Below are 24,947 nucleotides of genomic sequence, written 5' to 3'. Positions count from 1 at the left end.
TGCGTGACTCTGTGCCACCGAATCCTTCTCCTGATGAAGGCCCAGAAGGCTAAGGGCACAGTGCGTTGTTCAGTGTCTTTGGAGAAATTCACACAGTCATGCCAACACTTCTGTCTCCACAAGCCACCTGCCCATGTTGCCACTTTCTGTTCTCCTTTCTACAAATGCACAGTTTCAAGTGATGCCCAAATCTCCAACTGTGTGGACTCAAGTCAAACCCAAGGAGCCTGAGCTCTCCATGTTTATAGCAGGCACAGGCTGTCTACTCAGATGAGTACTGCTGGTCTGCGTTCATTCATTCATCTACTCATTCACTCATTCACCAAGCATCGACTCACTCCAGGTCAGACACAGCACTGAGCACGAGAAGAGCCAGAAAAATTAAGTACAAAAAGTCCTATGGCTGGGCTTCCCTGGTGGCGCAGTGGTTGTGTGTGTGTGTGTGTGTGTGTGTGTGTGTGTGTGTGTGTGTCTGAACTCTTATCCAACGGGCACACCTGATATGCCTTTAATGAAAGGATTAAATCTGGTTACCTGCCAGCCAACTAAGTAGAATTAGCTGGCACAGCCCTGCCCTTCCTGCCAGCCATCCCCACATCCTCCCGAAGGATGCCTGCTATCATTTTCAAAGGGGAGATCGAGTAGTCTTTCATGGAACAACTGGCATTGAAAAAAGGCTCTCCACACCACGAGTTTCAGTCTCCCTCAAACTAAAATCAGTCCATCAGCAAGACAATACCTCCTGTGATCCAAGCCTGTTTTTGTGCGCCCCTCCTGGGGTGGGGCAGGGGGCTGCACCTGAGCAGACGGTTGATGGGCAGCTCAGCACCAAGGGAAGCAGGGGCAGGGATCAAGGATGTCTCTGCAGACCTCGCGGTCTTGCCACGTTCCTCGCGGCCAGGACAAACAGGCCGTGTGTGGGTCTATTTTGGTCACACAGCTGCACACATGGGATTTATGAAGATGTCTGGTGCTTGGCTCCCGGGAGATCTGTGCACCAAGCTGCTGCTCTATCGGCAGGAAAGAAGCTGAGCTCTGGACAGTCTGCTCACGGTTCCTCATTCCCACTGAGCAAGGTACATCCCAAGTTCTGATCCCTTACGACTCTTCCCAGGTCACGAGCCTTCTGTTTTCTCTTTCCCCAGCTCGCGAGAGTGCAAGGTTGTGCATTACTGTGTTTGGCACCCAATGGCCTCAGTGTTCTCTGTCAGTCCACTGCCGGGCTGCCTCTTCTTGGTGGGATTTAGCTCTATTGATTTCTATTTCTGACTTGCTCGACACTGCCTCATTCATTATTCAGGGAAAACCTGGCGATGAGGCCACAGTTGATATCCTGCCAACAGAAGCCTGAGCAGGGGGGACCTCTGTGAATCTTCAAAGAATCAGAACCTATAAAAAGCAGTGTAGTTTAGACTCCTCGAGTTATTCATTTAAGACCTGGTCAATCTGAAAACTAGATTGTTTTCTGTGTGAGTAGCAGGTTAGGTGAGTAGGAAAACACACGGGGTTAACCACTGAGGCCAAAGGTTCGAACCCTGTATAAACCAATATAAATCAGTTATCTTCGAGCAGAGAAAAACTCCACTGTTTAGTCGGAAAATGAAGCACTCCTTAGCCACCCATACTGCAGGTATGTGGTGGGGGTAACTGGGGCAGGGGCTGGAGGTTCCCATTAATCACCATCATCAATTCCTCTGCCGACTCATGGGCACACGGACACGTAAGGATACACACCCACCCTACTGCTAGAGGCTGAGTCCCACCATCTTCCCACAGGGTCGATGGGTGTTGATGGTGAGGGCAACACTTCCAAGGTGTTATAATAATAAGATGCAGGGGACCAACCCATTTTGTTGTTTTGTTGTTTGCTTTCTTCTTCACAGAGCACAGAAGGAAATTATATTTAAACCATAAGAAGAGAATTTCAAATTAAAGAGTGGGAAGAAGTTCCTTCCAGAAATTCAGGCTGAAACGTTCTATTGAAGAAAGTAGTAAAATTATCCTCTAGAGAAATCTTTTAAGAACAGAACTAATTACTACCTGTAAGTACCAATTTGTGCGTAATCCGATTCTGGGGGAGGAGGCTAGATGAGAAAATCTCTCAAAATCCCCTCTGGGCTTCCCCATCAGGTTGAATTTTCACCACAAAAAGTTTGAAACGCTGGAGCTGATTTCCGTTTGCGGCCCTGGTGTGAGATGCTCTCTGGTCACATGTCTTCGGCCGATTTTAACCTCAGCATTACACAAAGTGCACAGCCTGGGTACCGGTGAGAACTCTCCAAGGGGCAGGGTTTCTTCAGAACACACAGATGAAAAGACAGGGGTGTGTGCACTTGTACCAAACTTTGGGCATCGTATCCTAATACCATAATAGAGACTCTGTCTATTTATTCTTCTAATTTGTAAAAGTAAACGAGACTTCATAAAGAATGAAATAGGAAATAACCATCTGTCCTTTGGCTGAAAATTGGAATGTCTTTGAACACACACACACACTAGAGCCATGACAAATGGGGCTTAGAGTCACATTACAAAAGCGCTGCAGGCCACGGCTTGGGATGCCAGTGAGATCCTGGCCCAGTGGCGCTCCGTGGCCTTTCTGAGAGGGTGACACTGGGGTTGTGAGAGAGGCTGAGGCAGGAGACTCTTGGCCCCTAACCCCTTAGTTCAACCAGACACTTCTGATTTCATGTTTGACCTTATTTCAGCAAGGGGGTCAGGGGGAAGTGAGGGGAGGGGGAGGAGAAGGAAGAAGAAGGAAAAGAAGAAAGGAAAAGAAAAAAGAACACTTAACCACAAATGGAGTGCCAAGTTTCTGGATTCTCCTGGAATGGGCAAATTTGGAGCAGATCTCAGTTCCTCCGTTTCCTTCCTCAGTTGCTCGCCAGTGACTGGGAGATGACTACGATGCCTCTTCCTCACAGGGCTACGGTGAGGTCTAGCAAGGGGGGAGCAGGTATGGCCCAAGCTTGATGCCGAGCACATTAAGAGGCAAGGTTAGTAAGTGGCAGCCCCTGTGGCAAAGCCAATACCACTGGAGCCCTGTTTACTGGTAAATATTTTCTAAACCTTATTATATTTTCTAATTTAAAGAATTCATATTCAATAATGATAAAAATAACTAATAATTCAAGTGATCCAATTTAAAGATATATTCAATGTGCTTTACCTTCAAACGTCTTTATTCGCATTACAGTATACCTTCCCAATCTGTATCGCTTCCCTTCTAAACTCTACCTCGAAAAGGGGTGGAGAAAATGTGAAGAGAGGTCTGCCATGGGAATGCGTCCCGTTCTCCCCTCCCTGTGTCCCTTTAGGCTCCTTCACTCTCCCCTCCTTCCTCCCTAGACTTACTTCCACAGGTGAATTTGGGCCTCTCTCATGATTGGTCGCTAGCAACTCATCAACCCAGTATTTCTAGCTCTGGACACTTACCTGGTTTAGTTACATTTTTCTCACTACCTAAAACAGAAGCTATCAAGTCTGTAAGAACATGAGCATCACCTGGAAGCTTTTAAAAGTACAGATTCCATGGCCCTACCCCAGCCTAAAGATGGCAACATCCCTGGGCTATCACTGAAGAACTGGCTTCTAACTGCCTCATTGCCATTGCCCTGCCTGAAGAGATGTTACAGAAAACTGCCTGTGAAACTAGGCATAATCTTCAGGATGCATCTTGCTACATAACTAAGGATTTCTCTCACTCTCTCTGATGATCTAAAGGACAAATTAGTACCAGGGACTTCTGCATTCCTCTTTGGTAACAAGCTGATTTTAACCTGAACATTTAAACTATACAAGTGATTGTGTTTCCTCTCGTCGCCTTGGCTACCGGGAAGCTTAGAGCCACATGCATGACTGACCGCTCTAGCCTTTAAACCAATACATAGAACCTAGGATATTAATTTTATATATTAATGTTATCTCCTAACTTTACCTTGGGTATCCTACCCTTCTTTTCTCTTTATTTTGATTGTTGCATGTCCTTTAAAAAAAATTCTAGTTGCACTGCATTTTCATAAGCTATTGCAAATTCTTTTTGGAACAAGGTAGGATATGTTAGACAAATTAATTAAATATAGTCATTGACATGCAGCCCTTTTCAACACAACAGCCCTAAAGCAGATGGTAACAAGCACCAGAAGTAGAGACTAGGGCTCCGAGGAAACCTTTTGGCTTTGGGGTCACTACCCCCAACAGAAACCTTCCAATGGCCCCAGTTGTCCCAGAACACCTGCAAACATTTCTAAACTGCATATTAAACATGTTTTAAGATTATGAATACTTTCAACAGCTAAACACATTCTAAATCGGGAAACCTGATGTTCAATTCTGAACCTACTGTCTCTCAATCCCATTGAGCAGATCCACGCATGGAATTTCTGGTCCTCATGGAAATGTACCAGGTTGGTCTGCAAAATTACAGGCAAGTAATAGATCCTGGAAGTCTGTGGCACTGTGTATCAGACAAGAACAGATCATTTAGAAGACCGGAACATTATTCCAGTTGTTTAAAAACATGTAATAATTTTTAAAAGTCCTGGATAGAGCAAACACCCTGCACCCGATGTCCCCACATCACCCTCCTTCGTGCTTTCAACTGAACTAACTACCCAAATACTACCTGTTCTCCAACGTGATCAAAAAGAGTATTATCTGCCACTGAAGTGCTTTCCTGTATCGGTTAGAGACTCTGTTCTCCCGAGCACAGAGCCAGGAGCACTTCTGATGTGGCCAAGAATCCCGGCGGGGCGGGGGGTGGGCTCAGCCTGTGGGGCAGCCTGGATCAGAGCTCTGGGCTGCGGGGAAGACCTCCCCTGTGCTTGTGGTGATTGCCATGTACCGTTAAAATACAGAGGGGCTCCGGGTCCTTCTTAGCCCTAACTCTGCCCATCTGCATCAAAAGGGTGGACCAGAAAAGGTCTCCTGGCTGGCATGGTCTGGGCGCGTTCCAGCTTTGCCCCGGGTCTCACGTGTATGGGCAACGAGACCTGTTTTTGTCATTCTGCTAGTTGTTATTTCTCTCACATAACAATGTGAGGGTATGGATCATGTTTATTAAAAAGAAAAGGAGTCTCAGGTACATATATCAGGCACAAGGAGGGGATGAGATCTAAAGCTTCCCTGTTCTCTAAGATTTAAGTAGCCCAGAATGCCTTAAACACTCTGCCATTTTACATTATTGCAAACATTGCTCGATCTTTGAAGATGTAAACTAACCACTAACGATAACCTAATGAACATAAACTAGCAGTTGTACAATTTATTTTATTCTTCTATATACTTTAGTTGTCTAACCAACACAACCTGATGGCAGCCAGTAGAAAGTGAATAAAAAACTACCCATGATCCCATGGCTCAAAGTAACTACAATGAAAATTTCAGTAGATGCCCCCTCAATCCTCACTTATGTATGTATCTTGGGGTCAGCCTCAGTCTGGGCCATACACAGAAGCAGTGTGCTGGATTCAAACCCAGGGGCGTGCAATTTCTTTCTTTCTTTTTTGGCGGGGGGTGGGGGGAGTAGAAAAGAAGAGCTTTATTGCTTTGCCAGGCAAACGGTGCCACAGCGGGCTCATGCCCTCAGAACTGCACGTTCTGACCTGGAGGAGTAGCGAGGAGGTTTACGGTAATGGTTCAAAGAGGGCGTGGTCAGCTCGTGGACATTCTTCTGATTGGTTGGTGGGGAGGTAAGTGGGAGTCAGCATGATCAACCTTCTGGTTCCAACCAGTCTGGGGTCTACATGCCTGTGGGCAGCAGACAGTTAACTTCTCCCACCTGGTGGGGGGTTTAAGTATCTGCAAAACAGCTCAAAGTTATTGTTATGTGTATTCCTTGAGGGGGAATCAGGACCCTGGCCTGAAGGCTGAACTATTGTTTCTTTTTTGTTGTTGTTTATTGTTTGTTTGTTTTAAATTTTTATTGGGGTGGGGCGTGCAATTCTAATTGCACCTAAGGAAACCCACCAAGCCTCAAGGTCGTAGTGGTTTCTAATTACGGAGTGCTTACTGTATGCCAGGCACTGAGGTGACCCCATGTAAATCTTCCCCGTGACTTCACCCTGGTGGGTCTTACTTCGCATTTCACAGATGGAGGAACTGAGACTTGAAAAGATACAACACTGCTAGTGGGTAAAAAAGCTGGGATTCTCAACATCGCTAATTATTAGAGGAATGCAAATCAAAACCACGAGGTACTACCTCACACTGGTCAGAATGGCCATCATTAGAAAGTCTACAGATCACAAAAGTTGGAGAGGATGTAGAGAAAAGGGAACCCTCCTACACTGTTGGTGGGAATGTAAATTGGTGCAGCCACTATGGAAAACAGTATGGAGGTTCCTTAAAAACTGAAAATAGAACTACCATACAATCCAGCAATCCCACTCCTGGGCATATATCCGGAGAAAGCTCTTAATTCAAAAAGATACATGCACCCCTATGTTCACAGCAGCACTATTCACAATAGCCAAGACATGGAAACAACATAAATGTCCATCAACAGATGAATGGATAAAGAAGACGTGATACCTATATACAATGGAATATTACTCAGCCATAAAAAAGAATGAAATAATGCCTTTTGGAGCAACATGGATGGACCTAGAGATTATCATACTCAGTGAAGTAAGTCAGACAGAGAAATATGATATCACTTATATGTGGAATCTAAAATATGACACAAATGAATTTATCTATGAAACAGAAACAGACTCACAGACATCGAGAACAGACTTGTGGTTGCCAAGGGGGTGGGGTGGGGGAGGGATGGAATGGGAGCTTGGTATTAGCAGATGCAAACTATTATATATAGGATGGATAAACAACAAGGTCCTACTGTGTAGCACAGGGAGCTATATTCAATATCCCGTGATAAAGGCATAATGGAAAAGATATGAAAAAGAATGTGTGTGTGTGTGTGCGTGTGCGTGTATAATATATATAACTGAATCACTTTGCTGTACAGCAGAAATTAATACAACATTGTAAATCAACTATATTACAATAAAATAAATTTAGAAAAAAAATAAAGAAAAGCTGGGATTCGAGGCCAGGACTGGTGCCAGTGTGATAAGAAAGAAGCATCCATTTTATATTACTGCTTTTGATTATGCAATGCCCTTTGGGATTTCTTTCCTTCCTTTCCATACCTCTGAGCATACCAGGAAGAGAAGGGGAGTTTACTCCAATTTGCAAGGATGGCAGAAAAGGAGAGCTGGCCTGGCCTGGGGACGGCTGCTTTTGCCACCAGTCTGCCCTGTGACCCAGAGATCCTGGACTCCCTGGGCCCAGCTTACCTGTCTGCTCACTGAAGGTGTGGCCAGCCGGGTGTCTAGGAAACCTTCCAGCTCCGAAATTCCATGACTCTAGCTGGTTCCTGCATAAACGCACCAAGTGCAAACTGGAGGCCTGTGTGATTTGTGGCACTCCGCTGGTATCGCCAAAATAACAGTCCCGAATACAAATTTACCTTGTTCCGAACAAGGAAGCAAGTACTTTTTAATTAGACAAGAGGGGAGGATGAGGACAAATTCGGACAGAAAAAATATGCTAAGTCACGTAAGAGACACACGCAGACACTCCCACAACTTAATTTTGTACTGTGATGCGACCCCAAAACTAAGGGTGTGTACTTTCTTGCACTATCACTGAGATAAAAATAGCAGAACACCTGATGTAGGGTATGAATATAAGCCACACTACTGATACTTCAAAGCCTGGTATAAATGACTACAGGAGTGAAGCAAGTCCTTCAGAAATATTTATAGGCAGACGTCAGAGATACTGCGGGTTCGGTTCCAGACCACCGCAAAAAAGCTGATATCGCAATAAAGCTCAGTCACAAGAATTTTTTGGTCTCCCAGCGCGGATAAAAGTTATGTTTACATTCTACTGTTGTCTCTTAAGTATGCAATACGCTAACTAAAAAAATACTTTATTGCTAAAAAATGCTAACCATCATCTGGGCCTTCAGCAAGTCGGAGGAATAACATCAAAGATTACTGTTCACAGATCATCATCACATATATAATAATAATGACAAAGTCTGAAGTATTGCGAGAATTAGCAAAACACAGAGACATGAAGTGAGCAAATGCTACTGGAAACAACTGTGTCAGTAAAACTGCTTGATGCAGGGCTGCCACAGACCTTCAATTTGTAAAAATCACCATATTTGCGAAGCACAGTGAAGCAAAGTATACTTGCACCGTGCAGACTCTCGACAGTTAAACTCATCAGAACGTGCGGGTACTTAAGCTTTGCTGAAAAACAGAAAGCATACGGTAATATTGCCTTGACTCTGGGGAAAGACAAATACAGACATATCTGAGATTCCCTCTGTCCCTGAAATAGGGGAGTATCACAGCCTTTGGCTTGGGAACACACAAGACAAAATCTAGGTCTGAGTAGTAACATAAAAATGACGCTATGGTTTTTTTTTTTTATTATTATTACAACACATTCTTAGGAGATTTGAAAATTTAAGAGGTAGCATTAGCCACTTAGACAGTATTTACAAAAGGGCCAATGTAAGGACTTAAGAGTTTAATTGAAGTTAACAAATGGTTCAGTGGTCTGACAGGCTTTCCTGAACACCTTAATCATTTCAACAAATGCTACAGAGGAAGGATCCTCTCTTCTAAGTCAGCCTTCAAGGTACAACCACAATTCTATGTGCTATCAGTTGAAAAAGATCTTGGTTATTTCCTATTCCACTGGAAGCTTACAAATCTCAGTGTAACTGGTCTGGTTTGTTTATATTTTTCTTTTTAATTGAGATATAATAGATGTGTAACATTATATTCGTTTCAGGCATACAATGTAATGATTTGATATTTGTATATATTGTGAGATAATCACCACAGTAAGTATAGTTAATCTTCGTCACCACACAGTTACAATTGTTTTTCTTGTGATAAGAACTTAAGATCTACTCTCTTAGCAGCTTTCAAACGTACAACGCAGTATTATTAAATAGTTGCCATGCTGTACACTACACCCCAAGGCTTTTTAATTTTATAACTGGAAGTCTGTACCTTTTGACCCTTTCACCCATTTTGCACCCCTACCACCCTGACCCTGGCCTGCTTGTTTTTAAATCTCAAAAGTTTTCAAACACGTTTTCTCCACTAGCAAAATGCTTGCTAGGAAGTTTCAAGGTTTAAATAATGATTTCTAGATCAATTACTTTACCGACGTATTTATCCATCAAGACACTATGATGGAAAGAAAAACCACTTTTGTTTAGGTAAACTTTTACACTTTTACATGAGTCTCCTATGTGTTTTGGCAAAGACCTACTCCAAGTTTTTGATAAAGAGCTTTCATTTATTTTTCTAATGTCACTTATAGTCACATAGATTCATCTTAATCTACATTTAAGAACCTAACTCTCTGGTTATGAGTGTTAAAAAATAACAACCCAGTCTCGGAAAAGACGGACATTACAGTAATCTTTGCCAGCTGGCACGTTCAAAATGGAATCTAAATATTGTATTAATGATATCAACAAAAAGCAGGTTCAGTGGGCCTTAATAAAACACGCCTGAATTGTGAGAGAAATTCTCATTATTTTGTTTCACCCAGCTTTAATTTAATACATTGATTTAATAAAATCTATGACAATCTCATTTTTTGAATCATGTAAGAATTCTGAGGTTCACTACATATGCATAAAAAATAATCTGAAGTCAAGCAGGTGTAATGAAATTTTTGTTGCCGAATCATCTTTGAAATTTTTGACTGAAGTAACATATACCCAGCAAAGTCCACATATGTGTCCAGCTCAGTGAATTTTTACCAACAATTTTCCCTGGTAACCAGCACCCAGGTAACCAAACTGGCACCTCAGGAGCCCCCTTCTACCCCCTCCAGTCACTACCTCACACCCCAAGGAGAACCGTAACTTGATTTCTCTCTGCCCACCTTCCCTGTGAGCTCTGGCTGGGGCAACACTGAGCCCAGGTGACCACACCGTCAGGACCACAAAGCACACTGGCTTGCATGTGATTTCATTTACTTCTTGAGAGCTAGGTGGTAACCTCCTGATCTTACAGATGGAGAAACAGAAGCTCAAGGCTGAGTATCTGAGCAAGCCAAGAAGAACATATGTAAATGAACGTGCAGCTGTGTGTGTGTGTGTGTGTGTGTGTGTGTGTGTGTGTGTGTGTGTGTGTATGTGAGAGAGAGAGAGAGAAAGAGACAGAGAGAGAGCGAGCGAGAGATTGATTATGAGGGACTGTCAGAGTCAGTATTCAAAGTCAGGTCCCTCCAATGCCAAGCTCAGTTTTGCAGTACAAAAGCTATTCTAGACAATCCCACTTTTCTCCCAATTCATTGATTCACATGTCCAACAAATGCCATTTGTAGTTAATGTCCTTATATAGAGAAGAACTATCCCACCCCTGAGCGCCCCCCTTACCCTCAACACACACACACACACACAGTATGGCGGTTTTTGACATGAAATCCATTTTCTCACTCAGCATCTTGTCTTCCCCTCACTATATTTTGGATTGTGAACAATTTTGAGACTCATTAGAGGTATCTTAATTTTAAAAATTAAGTTGGAAACCAGCAAGTGAAATTGAAGAGGCTCCATCTCTGGTTCTGAACTGGATTTTCATTACCCAGTTACTCTTCAAATTATACCGATTTAAGATGTGATGATTATTATTTTTCCTAAGTAGACTGGGTAATGAGAGAAATGCAAAGCATCCCAGCCTAATGGTATGTGAGGTTCTAACACCTCTCTCACCTGCCCAGTCACCCCACACCTCACCTCCACCCAAGCTACTTCTGGGTCTGCCACTCTCCTCTCACCTCTTCAGCAAAGCTGCTTTGCATCTTTTTCTGGCTTCAGCCCAGCGATGACCACTACGACCCAAGCCACCCTGACCACCTTCTGCTGTGATCGTGTGATATGATGGGTACCATCCTGCAGGAGCTTCCGGTGTTTATGACTACTGGCTCTTAGTTCTTGACCCCTCCTTATACGGCTGGTTTCCAGATTTAAAGTGCACCATCCAGCCCAATGCCACTATCTAGCCACTCCCTTCACCTCAGAGTCAAACCGATCTTCTACTACCTTTCTAAGAATCTCCCCACAATTCTGCCCGGAACACCTTTCTTTCATCTCCCCATCTTCTTTCCTGCAAGGAATTAGGGAAGCTACCTGAAACGGACATGGTGACTTTCCCATCTCCATCCTGGATCATCGTATCTCGCCACTGCTTTCGAAGCCACGCACGTCACATATAACTGTCTGTGCACTTGTTAATGACTTGTGCCTTTGAGGTGGGTTTCGTGACTTTGTAAGCTTGGCTAAGTGAGCGTTTCCGCCATTGATGTAATGTGACGCATCTTTGGTACTGAGGCCCGGAGCAACACTGTGTTGGAGAAGGGCACAGTTAACCGTGTCAAGGAGTCCATATGGGCAGATTTAGGAGCTGCGGGGCCAAGAGCCTTGCACTGCACAAGCAGCACCCCTCAGCGAAGTGTTCCCTGACTCCTGACTTCCTCCTCCCAGAATCTGAGCCCTTCTGCAGTGGCACAAACCACCCAGGCTTCTTAGTGGTTCTGTCTCCCAGCTAGACTGCGATGTCACAGCTAGGGTACCTGGCACATTGTAGAAAATCAAGGAATGTTCGTGAAAGATAAGCATGTAATTCATTATTATGGGCTGAATTGTCTCCCTCCCAAAATTCATATGTTGAAACTCTAACCCCCAATATGACTGAATTTGGATACAGAGCCTTTAAAGAGGTAATTAAGATTAAACGGGAAGTAAGGGTGAGGCTCTAATGCAACAGGACCCTAACAGGGCCCAAATCTGATAGGACTGGTGTCCTTCTAAGAAGAGGGAGAGACCAGAGGAAGCACACGTACAAAGAAGAGGCCATGTGAGGACACAGTGAGAGGGCGGCCACCTGCAAGCCACGGAGAGGCCTGGGAAAAATCAAGCCTGCCGACTCCCAGCCTCCAGAACTGTGAGAAAATGAATCTGTGTTGCAGAAGCCCCTCGGTCTGAGGTATTTTGTTGTGGCCGCCCTAGCTGATGAATACATTAACTGTCCAAGCATCTTGTATTCTGAAGTGAGGACCCTGGGGATCAACTCTGGCTGCTAAGAGAACTTCTCAGACATCACGAGGTTGGTTGCTCAAGGTTAATCCTCAACAAAGGGAAGTTGTATCCCATCTTCTTCCTCTCCTTTATCACCAATGAGGCAAGTCTGGTTAAAGTAATGCATTCCACCGACCCCCACTTTGCCAGGAAAGGTGAATGTCATCATTGCCTAAGATCCTGGGCCTCTGCGAAATTACTTAACCTGACCGACACCACCATATGCCCTGAGACCTTGGCACCTATACACCCGTGGATGATGGCCCTTCTCGTGCAAAGAAAGCTGGAAGAGTCTCAAAGGGGAAGATGTGCACTCAGCCTTTGACCTTCCACTTGATGGCCACGAATACTTGCATATGTGACCTAACACTTTCTTGTCCATTGCCTCGTTTTTTAAAATGGTTGTGCTGTTGTCATGGACAGTTCCTTTCCCCCTCTTTGGGAACTGACCCTGACTTGCAATCTGGAGACCCTTCTATCTCCCCATCCGTCCATGTGCTTCCAAGTGATGCTTCCACCCCCCGTGTAACCTAACCCGCGCCTCCCATTCCTCGGATTCCAGCGCTGGTTCCAGGTGGTCAAATGATCCAAGCTGGTCTAATTACGGTGCTGTTCGTAACTTCTTCTGGGAACACTGGGAGAACGCTAGAGTCAAAGTTTGTAGCCCAAGAGGCTGCAGGCAGCCACTTCTTAAATTGAATCTGAGCCTCTCTGAGCCTATTCCCACCAAAGGCAAAGCTGAGTTGGGGGACAGAGAGAATAGGTATTATTATTACCATGATCCTACTTTGTTTGTTTAACTCAGATCACCATCTCCGGAAAGCTCTCCGAGCTCAACTTCTTTCAAATGACAGCCAAACCACTAAGTGGGCCTCCTAGGACAATGGGGAGGTTGGGATTTCACTGACACACAGAAATCATCAGTGATATATATTTAGCTGAACGGATGCTATTCACTTATCGAGATTCTTTATTAGTCAGGACTCTTGGATGTACACATACACACACAGACAAAAACACCCACGTCAAGCTGGGTTAAGTAAAAGGGAGAATTTATGAGCTCATCTAATCGAATCACAGGAAGGACTGTAGTAGAGTGGTCCCTTGTCTCTGCTTCTTTGCGCTGGTGCCATTTCTTGTACACTGGTCAATTCTATTGATACATGGAAGGCCTTGTGATGATAGCACATGCTTTAGAGCTCCCACACCCAAGAGAAGAAAGACCAGAGTAGAACTCTGGCCTGGGCTCGGTCATGTGCCTGTCTCTCAACCAATCGCCGAGGCCAGGGAGCTCCTGTAAAAAGTTGGCGCCTCTCATTTGTAATATTATGTTGCAATATCATGTTGGGGGAGCGAACAGTGGGCCCCACAAGAGAGGAAAGATGCCACTGACGCCCTGATATGGCTACTGGTACCCATGCCGTCCCCGTGAGCACCCCAATTAGGGCCCACAACAGCCGCAAAAGTTTATAAGTGAAAACTTCATTCATAATTGTTTCATTTCCCAACTACGGCAAAACTTAAAAAAGGAAGTCCCTCAGTCTGAGAAATATGGTACACGCAAATGATAAATACAGAACTGGCCTTTCTATATGTCACAGCCTTTTGGTCTCTTGTCACAATGTCCTCAGAACCTTGTCCAACGTGTAGGAAATGACTCCATAGCCAAGACGCTGGTTTAGAGTAGCCCTGCCGGCAGGTGTCATCAGGCACAGACCTATGGCTCTAACACCTCCCTGCAAGGTGTATCCAATAAGCAGAATGCGATCATCCTGGGCACGCCGCGTAAAAAAAAAAAATCACAGCCCAAAGAGGGGCCAACCATGTGCGCTACAGTGACCAGGAAGCAGGGGACAAGCTCAACGAGATCCTTTAAACGAAGTTCTAAAGTTCTTTATCACTGCAAGTATGTCTCTCCTTCTTTCTCTCCCTCTCCCTCCCTCCCATCTTTGAAACGCATCTTTGCAAATAGTTCGTATTCTGGCACCATCAAGACACTAAGAGGAAGAAACAGGAATACAGATCACAAACTATTCCAAACCATCCCCAAGGAAACTTCTTTTTCTGTGTCATATTTCTGCAAGATCTTAGTCACTCAAAAGCGTCCGTGAGAACAGCTGGTGAGGGCTCAAGTTCTCCTCCTCCTGTGCATATCTTGTAGACGTTTGCCTTCATGTGGCAGGAGCTTCAGAGAAGCTGAAAACAGTCTTAAACATTCCTGAAGATATAACATCAGTTCAACTGGGCAAGGATTTTTTTTTTTTATGTTGTTGTCTGGGGGTGGAAGGAATTGAAAACCTTAGGAAATCGCAGAAATGCTATCATAAACATAATGAATCCTATTTACTGAACACAATAATCACCAGGCACTGTGCCAGCCCTGTACATACACTATTGTTAATTCTCACAAAATCCCATGAAGCATTACTCTCTGTCTTACTGGCTGGAAAGGCTCGAACAATCGGATAAGCTGCTTGAAATCACGCAGCTGGTGGACGGCAGAGGTCGGCCTTTGTACCCAAGACTGGCCAGCTCCAAGCTCCATACTCTTCTCTCCCAGTCATGCTGCCTCCCCTGGAGGGAAAGTAGTGGCCATGGCAGCTACACCTGGAGCACCTACGAAGTGCCAGGGACAATACACAGATTGTCATCTAATCTTCACATATAATTATACTCATCTTGCAAGACTGGTATTTTTGCATTTTACAGCAGTTCAAAGAAGTTTACATAACTTTCCCAAAGTCAGACAGCAATTAGGCAGCAAGGCAGGGAATGGATCCAGGTAGGCCTGAATTGAAAACTGAGGTCTTTTATCCTCATACCATCTTTTGTGGGATGGAAACACCGGAGGAAGAGGGGCAGGGGGTTGGCAGGGGAGTCACATCTACACACACACACACACACACACAGCCATACACTCCTGACCTATCACATGCACTGCAGCCAGTACTACCCTTGAGTTCTGAGCCACACCTTTTGGTCGTCAAGGGAACCAAACAAGAACACAAACTTGACCTCTTGCAGTTTACAGGTGGATGCTTTTAAGTTCACTTTTGAAACTGTAGTGTGAACATTTCCCTTAGTGTACTCTAAAAAATTCTTCTTCATTGCAAGCCTCTTGGCAATTGTATTGAAATATTTCTAAACTTCCATCCACGCACGGTTAAACAGGACTTCAAGGGGGCTGACTTTTTCACTTGTATTTTAAGATTGAGCACTTTGATAAAAGCAGGCTCTGCAGTACAATACGATCCAAAGTTGTCTCATCTTTTTATTTTATGATACAATTTAATATGATACAATTTAATAGACAAGGAAAACATTTTTAAATGTTCCAAAAACTAAACTATAAGGAAATATTCCTGTTGCTGAGTTGTAATCCGTGTAAAACTATCTTTATCTCTCTATTTCCTAGTATAAAATTCAGATACACTCAAATAAAATATTCATTCTGTTAAGAATTATGCCCTCTCATTGCATTAATCTTTGAATGACTAATTTCAGGATTTCCCTTTCTCTTTCCTCAGCCTTTAAAATATCTTAAAAGTTAGCTGTTTACAATAGTCTTGTGAGGGGACAAAAGAAGAAAGGAAGCCTCTTAACTACTCAAACAAAAGAAGACAAGCATCCACTTCCATCTTTTCGTCTCATCGTTATAAATTGCTTTTAAGCATTATAACTGGATTCTCCCCAGCCCCAGTCTGCAAAACACAGCAGACTGTCTGTCTAAACACCTAAAGTGCAAAGCTGTTTAGAAATACTGATGCCATTTTGAGCCAAAGATGAGTGTGAGTCCAGGTTTCTGATCCTGGCTCTGTGACCTTGAGCAGCACAGTTGCTCCAGGCCTTATTTTTCCCATCTGCAAAACGGGAGTAATAATACCTAAGGCATAAAGCTAATATAGGAATAGTGTAAAGAATATATACAGCCAGACACAGAAGGTCACTTACTGTCTGATTCCATTTATGTGAAACGTCCAGAACAGGCAGGTCCACAGAGACAGAAGATTAGCGGCCGTGCCCCGAAGGCCCTAGTGCCACTTTAATCATCAGAGCCCACAGGTGGCTTTTCTTCAGCCCCATCCACCCCCCCCAACGCCCCCACTGGCTTCCCTGCAGAGTGGATGCCCTTGCCCAGTCCCCTCTCTCTGAAACTCTTTCCCTTCATTTCAGTGATTTCCTCCAGTTTCTGACTAAGCGGCTTCTTTGATGTCATGGTTGCTTGCTGTCAGCGGCACTCCTCTTTCTATCACAAATCTAGGTCTTCAAGATGGAGCTTTCCCCTCTTTTCCATTCTATAACCCCCTGAAAATCTCATCTAGGCTCGTAACTTCCACGGTCATTTCTGGATTGACAACTTTTAAAACTCCCTCTCCGGCCCTGCCCCCCATCTCCTAAACTCCTGCCCCAGTTTCCACCTTCCTCTGGAAACAGCAGAACCAGCTCGCACCCACCCACCCGGCAGGGGCCTGGCCCAGAGGAAGCGCTCAATGCCAGGTCCCTGGTAAAGCCGGCAGCTCCTGCTGGCTTCCCTATTTCTGTCTGCAGGGCTGAGTACAACACTGGATTTTCATGAAAAGGGTTTCTATGGACAATGGTACAGAGACTGGCTGAAATTAAAGTCAGATAGGAAAACACAGGCTATCTGGCTGATGGAGAGTCCATGTCAGGCTGCAGACACTGGGAAGTTGGGGCAAATCTGGATTCCCAAGAGACAGTGAAGGGCTTCCCTGGTGGCACAGTGGTTAAGAATCTGCCCGCCAATGCAGGGGACACGGGTTCGAGCCCTGGTCTGGGAAGATCCCACATGCCGCGGAGCAACTAAGCCCGTGCATCACAACTACTGAGCCTGCGCTCTAGAGCCTGTGAGCCACAACTACTGAAGCCCACGCGCCACAACTACTGAAGCCCACGCGCCTAGAGCCTGTGCTCCGCGACAAAAGAAGGCATCGTGATGAGAAGCCCGCGCACCGCAATGAAGAGCAGCCCCCGCTCGCCACAACTAGAGAAAGCCCACACACGGCAACGAAGACCCAACACAGCGAAAAATAAATAAATAAATAATAATAAATTAAGCCGGGGGGAAAAAAGACAGTGAAGGTCAGCATTCTATCAAAGGCTTCTTTTAAAATTGCATTTCCTGAGTCAGACAAAGACAAATACTGTATGGTATTACTTACATGTGAAATCTAAAAAATACAACCAGCTAGTGAATATAACAAAAAAGAAGCAGACTCAGATGTAGAGAGCAAACCAATGGCTACCAGTGGGGAGAGGAAAGGCGGGAGGGGATTAAGAGGTATAAACTATTAGGTACAAAATAAACCACAAGAATATACTGTATAGCACAGGGAATACAGCCAATGCTTTATAATAACTATAAACGGAGTATAAGCTTTAAATATCGTGAAGCAGTATACGGTACATAATACTGTACAACAGCTACACTTCAATGAAAAAAAACGATGGGGGTAAAAATAAAATAAAACTGCATTTCCTTACAGTTTTTAAGTAACTTAAGAGCATGTTCTCAGTGACCACACAGAACTTAAGTGATGAGAAGAACAGAGCAGCAGCCGTTTAACTTCACTTGATGGTAAACAAAAATAGGCAGGTGACTTTACTACTGTATTACATAAATATCTTTACAAATAACTCAGGGCAGAACAATAAGACAAACAGGCCAAGAGATAAGAGCTCCTCCGAAAAACCAAAGGGCTTCTGCAGGCCAAACAAAGACAGAAGGCAATTAGCACTGGGGGGGAAAGTAGAGAGGTTTTTTTTTGTTTCCTTTCTCTTATTACTGTTGCTTTTTTTCTTTTTTGAAACGGGTGAGCCTGGGGGCAAGAATCAAGAGGTTTATGCATTAGGTGGATGCCCTCTTTGCAAAATGGACAAAAGAGTCAGCTTGTGGAGCAGATTAGATGAAAGAAGCCAAAGAGCCCAGAGGCTGCAACCAAATGGGAAAGAAATGTGTAGGGGAGGGGCAGGGTAAACCCGAACAAAACCTTCAATCTGTGTCTTGATGGACAGAAAGAAGGAAGCGCCTGGACTAGAGACCCAGGCCATGCAGACACCCTGGTTCTATCAGAAAGGAAACACTGGCGAGGCTGGCAGTGTGAGTGGACATCATGCACAGGAGAGGCTTTTGGGAGACCGCTCCTTTAAGGAATTTTGGAACCTTTCACCCTGAATACACCAGGCAGGATTAACGGGCACAGAGTCAAAGGTTAACTCCACTCTTTATTAAGTGTTTGTGAGGTGCCAGGCCAGGCACTGGACTGGACAAATGTTTCCACGTTCACACCCTCCTTTAATCTCTGCAAAGATTCTGGGGAGCACACCTCGTAGCCCCATTTTACAGACAACTGAAACTGAGGCCCAAGGTCAAACAGCTGGTGCCCAAAGAGAGAGGGATTTAAACCTGGGCTGATGTGGTGCTGAATCCGTGCTTTTTTGCGTGGTTATCTATGCACCTGCTGGGTACGTACAACTGTACAGCAAGGGGTATAACTCAGTCTTTGTGAGCTGGGGGAACCTCACAAGGAAGCAGTCCTATTTGAAAGGAATCCGATATAAAGAGTTGAACACGTTGTCTTTCAGATCCACGTATAAATCCAATAGGATCCGGGGTATTCCGTCTTTTGCCCTGCTCTGAGAATCAGTAGACCCAACAAATGGACAAGGAAAATTTTAGCAGAGAAGAGAAATAACCCAGGGACACCACATTCAGAGGATGTTAGCCCTGTTTTCCTAAGATTCATAGTTTTGTAAAATGTTATAATAACTAGCTCTGGGAATTTAGCCTGTTCTCAGGGCTTTACTGATATGAATTCACTGAGTCCTATAAGAACCCCATATGGCAAGCATGTTTATTATTATCCCCACAGAGAGGGTTAAGCCAGGTGCCCACGAGGCCAAGATGGGTCCTTTCCAAGTTGTCCAAATCTGTAGTATGTTGCCTCCCTACGATCCACGAGAAAGGGTTTGTTCAAGGGTCAAGATGTAGCCAGGCAGCCATCACCCTGTTTCCTCTCCGTGGGCCATCTGCTGACACTGCTGGCTGAAGGTGGCACTCCTCCCGCTGAGCTACGCCTCGAAACCATTTTGACCCACTTTAGTATATTTCATTTTTTCTTTTCTTTCTTTTTTTTTTTTTGGTCGCACCACGCAGCATTCAGGATCTTCCCCGACCAAGGATCAAACCTGTGCACCTTGCAGTGGAAGCACAGAGTCTTAACCACTGGACCACCAGGAAAGTCCTCGACCCACTTTAGGAAGTTAGTATGGATCATCAGAGCTGTAATCCACAGGAAACCCCTGCCACTCCTGAGGTCCGCTCCTTAATTCACAGGCAAGAACATGAAACCCTAGGGATGCCTGAGTTTTGCCCAAGGTCAGAGTTTACCAAGTGGCAGAGTTGGGACCACAGCCAGGTCCCCTCACTGGTAATCCAAGGCTCCTTTCCACGAAAACTCATTTCTGATATACTGACTACTTGCTGCTGAGCCTTTCACAGCCCCAAACACAACCAAAGGGAGGTACTGCATACATTTTACCAGAAAAAACCCACTGCGGAGCTGTGGGAGAGGGTAAGGCGTAAGGGTTGTGGAGAGTGGGCGGTACATAATAGGACTCCCAGGAAAGTAAGTGCATGAAGCCGGCCTAGAACTTGGGAAGCTGGCATTCCCCAAAGCGGGTCATCTACTGGGCATAATCAACTCCCTGCATGCTTCACACCAGTGGCGAGCACATCTGTGCGCTCGTGGGGACAACGTGCATCTGACAGCAGAAGAGCTGGTTTCCCTTCCCCTATCTGCTCTCGGGCCTGCGGCAGCTCAGTCCTGCTCTGTGCACTGAAAAGGCCTGGAAGGTCTTCTTTCCATTTCATTAGCTCATCCAGGGGGCTGTCAGAAGTGAAAAGAAACAAGCACCTGCTATGCGTGTTAGGGAATTTATTTGAATTCCACCCCTGCATCCTATGGAAATAGAGTTAATAATAATTAGTGGCCCCATACAGGAGGGATAGAGAGGAGAAAAGTGGAGGGAGGGCCCGGAAGGCTGCCAGGGAGTTGGTAACTGGGCAGGTCTGCATGACCTGTGGTGGCATCAGGGCTTGAGCTGCTTTGCAAGAAGGGTTGGGACGTGTGGTCTGACCCCAGGACGGGCGGTCAGTGGTGGAGGGGGCAGTCCCTGGGCCTCCCAGGGAGGTTCCAGCCTAATCCAGTGCCTGACATACAGAGACAAAGACTAATGAAATGCTTGCAGGTGGGGCGGTGTGGGTAGGCCCAGATGGTCAGCTGGCTCAGAGCTGTAAAGGCAGCAGCTTCTCTGAACAAAACTCCGTGAGGAGCTCAGAGGCCTATAAAGCCTATGAAGGCCAAAGCGGGGCAGACATGGCGGATCGGATGGGCGGCAGCTCGTAGCAACTCTTAGTAGAAGAAATGATGCAAGCGAGGGCAGCTATGCCATGTGCGGCTGGGGGATGCACCCTCCAGGGGGCAGACACTGAAGGGTCAGACCAGAGGCGAGGAATGTCTTTAATTAGGAATCGCTGACTCATTAAAATAATTCATCCAAGGGTGATGTTTAAATAAAGTAACCTAATTTTAAGTTTGATGGGTGAAGGGAATATGTGTGTTTATGTGGCAGAAGAAGAGGGGGGAGTTTGGGGCCAGGGAGTTTGGAAGAAAACTTACAATAGTTTACTCTTTTTTTTTTGTGGTACGCGGGCCTCTCACTGTTGTGGCCTCTCCCGTTGCGGAGCACAGGCTCTGGACGCGCAGGCTCAGCGGCCATGGCTCACGGGCCCAGCCGCTCCGCGGCATGTGGGATCTTCCCGGACCGGGGCACGAACTCGCGTCCCCTGCATCAGCAGGTGGACTCTCAACCACTGCGCCACCAGGGAAGCCCAGTTTACTCTTTTAATTAAGAAAATAAGAGATATTATAACCTAAGAAATTTTAAAATGTACTTCACAAGGACAGTCTACTCAATACTCTGTAATGGCCTATATGGGAAAAGAATCTACAAAAGAGTGGCTACGTGCATATGTATAACTGATTCACTTTGCTGTACACCTGAAACCTACACGACATTGTAAATCAACTATACTCTAGTAAAAATTAAAAAAAAAAAGATGGTTAAAAAAATGTATTTCACACACAGAGACTGTCACTAAGACACACAGAGACAGGCAGAGGAGACAGTTGGGGACACCTGTCAGCTGGCCACTCCTGAGGCCTCTGAATAAGCCACACTCATCTGTTGGGCCCCATCCTGGGTCCCCTTTTAACGAAGGGTTTGTCCCCTTCTGGCAATCAGCTAGGTTACTATTGTACAAGATCTGAAGTGCTCTCTACCCACTGAAACTGCTAACATACTAAAATGTCTCTAGCAGCCTAAATGGCATTTAAAATAAAATAAATACTGTGAATTGATGAAATGACCAATTATGTTAAGTACCCATGCCTGGTGTAATCCAAACCAAATCTTACCCCATTATCCTCAAAACTGCAAGATGATTCAGCAGGCCCTCTTGCCAGTGAATCTGCAAGAACCGAAACACAGAGGCCGCCCTCAACAGGACCCTGAGTGCTTCCAGTTAATTCTTGCAATTGGTTTTACGCTGGAAAAAAATAACTATACTACCTCTCTGCTCGACAGCTTATAAAGCAAACAACTATTAGACAATACACATCGGTTCCCCACTGTACCAATTAGGTCATTCTGTTCCACTGATTTCAGGTTTTACCTTCCATTACTTCCTCTTTGGAAATCTCAGCTTTCTTCTGAAAAACATCTTGGAGTGCGTGATGATGTCATTATTCCAAAGTGCCCGCAAAGCCCTCATTTCTGCATCCACCCCATAGAGTCCCCGTCGCTCTCTCTACCTGTGGTCCTCTCGTGCCCATGTGCTCTGGTTGTTTCCCTCCTGGCATCACCCCCATCTATTTACTTTTTAAGGCCTTGTACAAGTGTCAACTCTCCCAAGAAGTGACAGGCCCATGTTCCCTCCCTCCTGTCGAAAACAAGGCTCTGTCCTCGAAGCAATGGGGCACATCTGCTCACTTTGCTGCTTTGGGGTACTTTTAGTCTCAACCCGTAGGGTGACTTCACAGAGCAGGTTCTCCCCGGCCCCGTGCAGTCCGGTTTTGCCAGTTCTGCTTGTGGTCAGGGCCCACGGTCACAGCTGGGCTTTGCTGGCCGGTTGCTGGGTCCCTGTGTCACCCTGTGTGACCAAGCTTCACCTACTACCCTGCTTCTAGGAACTGGGTTTTTTAGGGGATCCTCCTGGCCTGCGATCCCAATCCTTGTGGCTGGAACCTATTAACAGAGTTCTTTCCTAGTCTGATTATCTAGAAAAGCATCCTCCTGCTTGCTTTAGACATAAAGAAAAAATGCGGACATAATTGAAAATACAAAGTATAAAGGTGAGAAAGTGAGCATAAAATCAGCTACATTTTCTTCTACTTGATTCTAAACTAAACCTTCCTCTGCCATGACTGGGCAGCTCCCTTCTTTCTATGCCAGTATCTTTACTGTAAAACTCTTGTTCGTGGGCATCAGCAACTTCCTGATAAGCCAGACTGCCCGCCAGAGGAACACAAGAATATGACACAAATGAACTTATCGATGAAACAGAAGCAGAGTCACAGACATAGAGAACAGACGGTGGCTGCCAAGGGGGAGGAGGGGTGGGAGGGGGATGGAATGGGAGTTTGGGATTAGCAGAGGCAAACCATTATATATCGAATGGATATACAACAAGGTCCTATTGTATAGCACAGGGAACTGAATTCAATATCCTGTGATAAACTGTAATGGAAAAGAATATAAAAAAGATATATATATATATATAAAACGGAATCACTTTGCTGTATAGCAGAAACTAACACAGCATTGTAAATCAACTATACATCAATAAAATAAAGTTAAAAAAATAATAATTCAGAAGAACACGCACAGAGTTTAAAAAACCTTATTACAATGTAAGTGTCGCGTGAACGCTCTATACAGATACAGCAAATGAAGAAACACAACAGGAAAAAAAACATTAGCAAATCCCCACCCACACTCCAGAATTCTCACCACGATACTTCTGATTTTCGCATGTACATAAAAAGTAAATGGGATGTATTGAATTGGATGTGGATTCAAGAAGCATCTGAAATCTGTAATAATTTAATTCTCAATGCCTAGAGTAATTAGGAGAATGTTTAACCCTATGTAGAAAAGAAAAAAAGTCTACCACCCATGAGACAGAATCTCACAGTGAAATCACTCAATTTCATAAACCTTATCAATTTTTCCCTCATGCTTCTGTCCTGCAGAAATAACCCAAAACTAACATGCTTAGAGCAAATCTTCCCTAATGTGGAACTCAATGAATAAAAATCCTATAAGAAAATGCTCTAAGTAAATAAAATTCCTTTTGTGAAAATAATCCAACCATGAATGATATTCACATCATTGCTACAGATCTAGAGGAAAAATAAGGATGCACATAACTTTGAAATCCACTTGAAAAAACCCAAAGGCTCCTCATAACAGGTCTCCATTTACACTTTCTGAAGGGAGAACAGAATAGATTTTTTTTAAATTATGTATTAATTTTTGAGAGTGGAGGGAGTTCCCTTTTTTTCTTAAATATTTAGGATATTTATGATGGTCATTAAAATTAGGATTAATCAGACCTGCCTACCTAAATTTCACCTGGACCAAGCAAAGATGTAAAGAAATTCTGAAGTTCCCGATTTCACAGGCTATTAAAAAGACAACATACAATTGTATGGCCTTGAAAACAATAGCACAAATGTGATGACATCTCTCACAATTGTTTGAGCTACTCTGGAAACCTGAAGATAAATGCCTCTTTTCTTAGCTACATATATATCACACACATGGCTGGCCCTGGGCGTGTAACTTTTAGGGAAAAGAGGCGTAACAGCTCTAAACCAACCAAGATGCACTGAAACTCCTCACCCTAAGCCCAGTACAGTTTCAGAGCTCTTGGCAAAACCAAATCCATCTGCTTTGGGCCAGTTGTGCCACTCTGACACCCAGCCAATCAAGAGAGGCTAATGAGGAAGGGAAGTCAGAAGACACTTGGGGGCCAGCCAATTCCAGCTGATCTGCAGAGCAGACATCTCCCCAAAGTACTTTCTCAAAGTAGTCAGCGTGCATCTCATTGCTATTTTTAGCTCTGTGTTCTTCTTCGACTTTGGCCATTTTTAAAGAAACCTGACAGCAAAAGTAGAGATGAAAGGCGGTTTGAATTCCTTGAGTGCATTGGACAGGAAGTCGTGCAAGGCAGCTGAGGATGGACTGGACAGCAGAAAGAATGTCCCCCTGCAAATGATGCCTGCAGGGATGAGGGAGGGTGTCTGAACTCTGAGTCTCAGAACAAACCACAGTCACCCTTCCAGGCACACATGGACGTCAGGGCACATCAAGCAACAAGTGGATCTCCACGATGACCCAAGTGCCAAAACACCCCCAACATTCCTCACAGCCCAAGCACTGGAAATCCGTGATAGGGTTTGATTTTACCAGCCCAATTTATGCTATCGTTGCGTCCTAACTGCCACATAATTCCAATTTCACCGAAGCAAGCCGACCACTTCTGGAATCTGACCAGTGACAACAGACCAAAGAAGCCGTCTTATCTCAGATTAACAATTCATATCAACCAGGAGACGTCAGTAGGAAGAAATAAAGAGAACTGGACAAACAGAGCCATCCCACAGCAGTCACAGAGTGCCCGCTCTGCAGCAGACAGAAGTCTCCCGACAGACACCAGGAGCGAAGGAGTAGTGTGGGA

General features: G+C 44.7%; 1 protein-coding gene and 1 pseudogene across 10 annotated transcripts in view; one reads left to right on the top strand and one right to left on the bottom strand.

The window, feature by feature from the left end:
- The window catches only part of LOC112393869 (60S ribosomal protein L9-like), a 29,189-nt pseudogene extending 18,274 nt beyond the window's left edge, over positions 1-10,915 (top strand).
- The window catches only part of FOXN3 (forkhead box N3), a 408,764-nt gene that overhangs the window by 97,095 nt on the left and 286,722 nt on the right, over positions 1-24,947 (bottom strand). The gene's annotated exons all lie outside the window — the stretch shown is intronic.

Source organism: Neophocaena asiaeorientalis, unplaced genomic scaffold (assembly GCF_003031525.2).
Source record: "Neophocaena asiaeorientalis asiaeorientalis breed wild unplaced genomic scaffold, Neophocaena_asiaeorientalis_V1.1 scaffold152, whole genome shotgun sequence".
Taxonomy (NCBI): Eukaryota; Metazoa; Chordata; class Mammalia; order Artiodactyla; family Phocoenidae; genus Neophocaena; species Neophocaena asiaeorientalis.
This window is presented reverse-complemented; position numbering and strand designations above follow the sequence as displayed.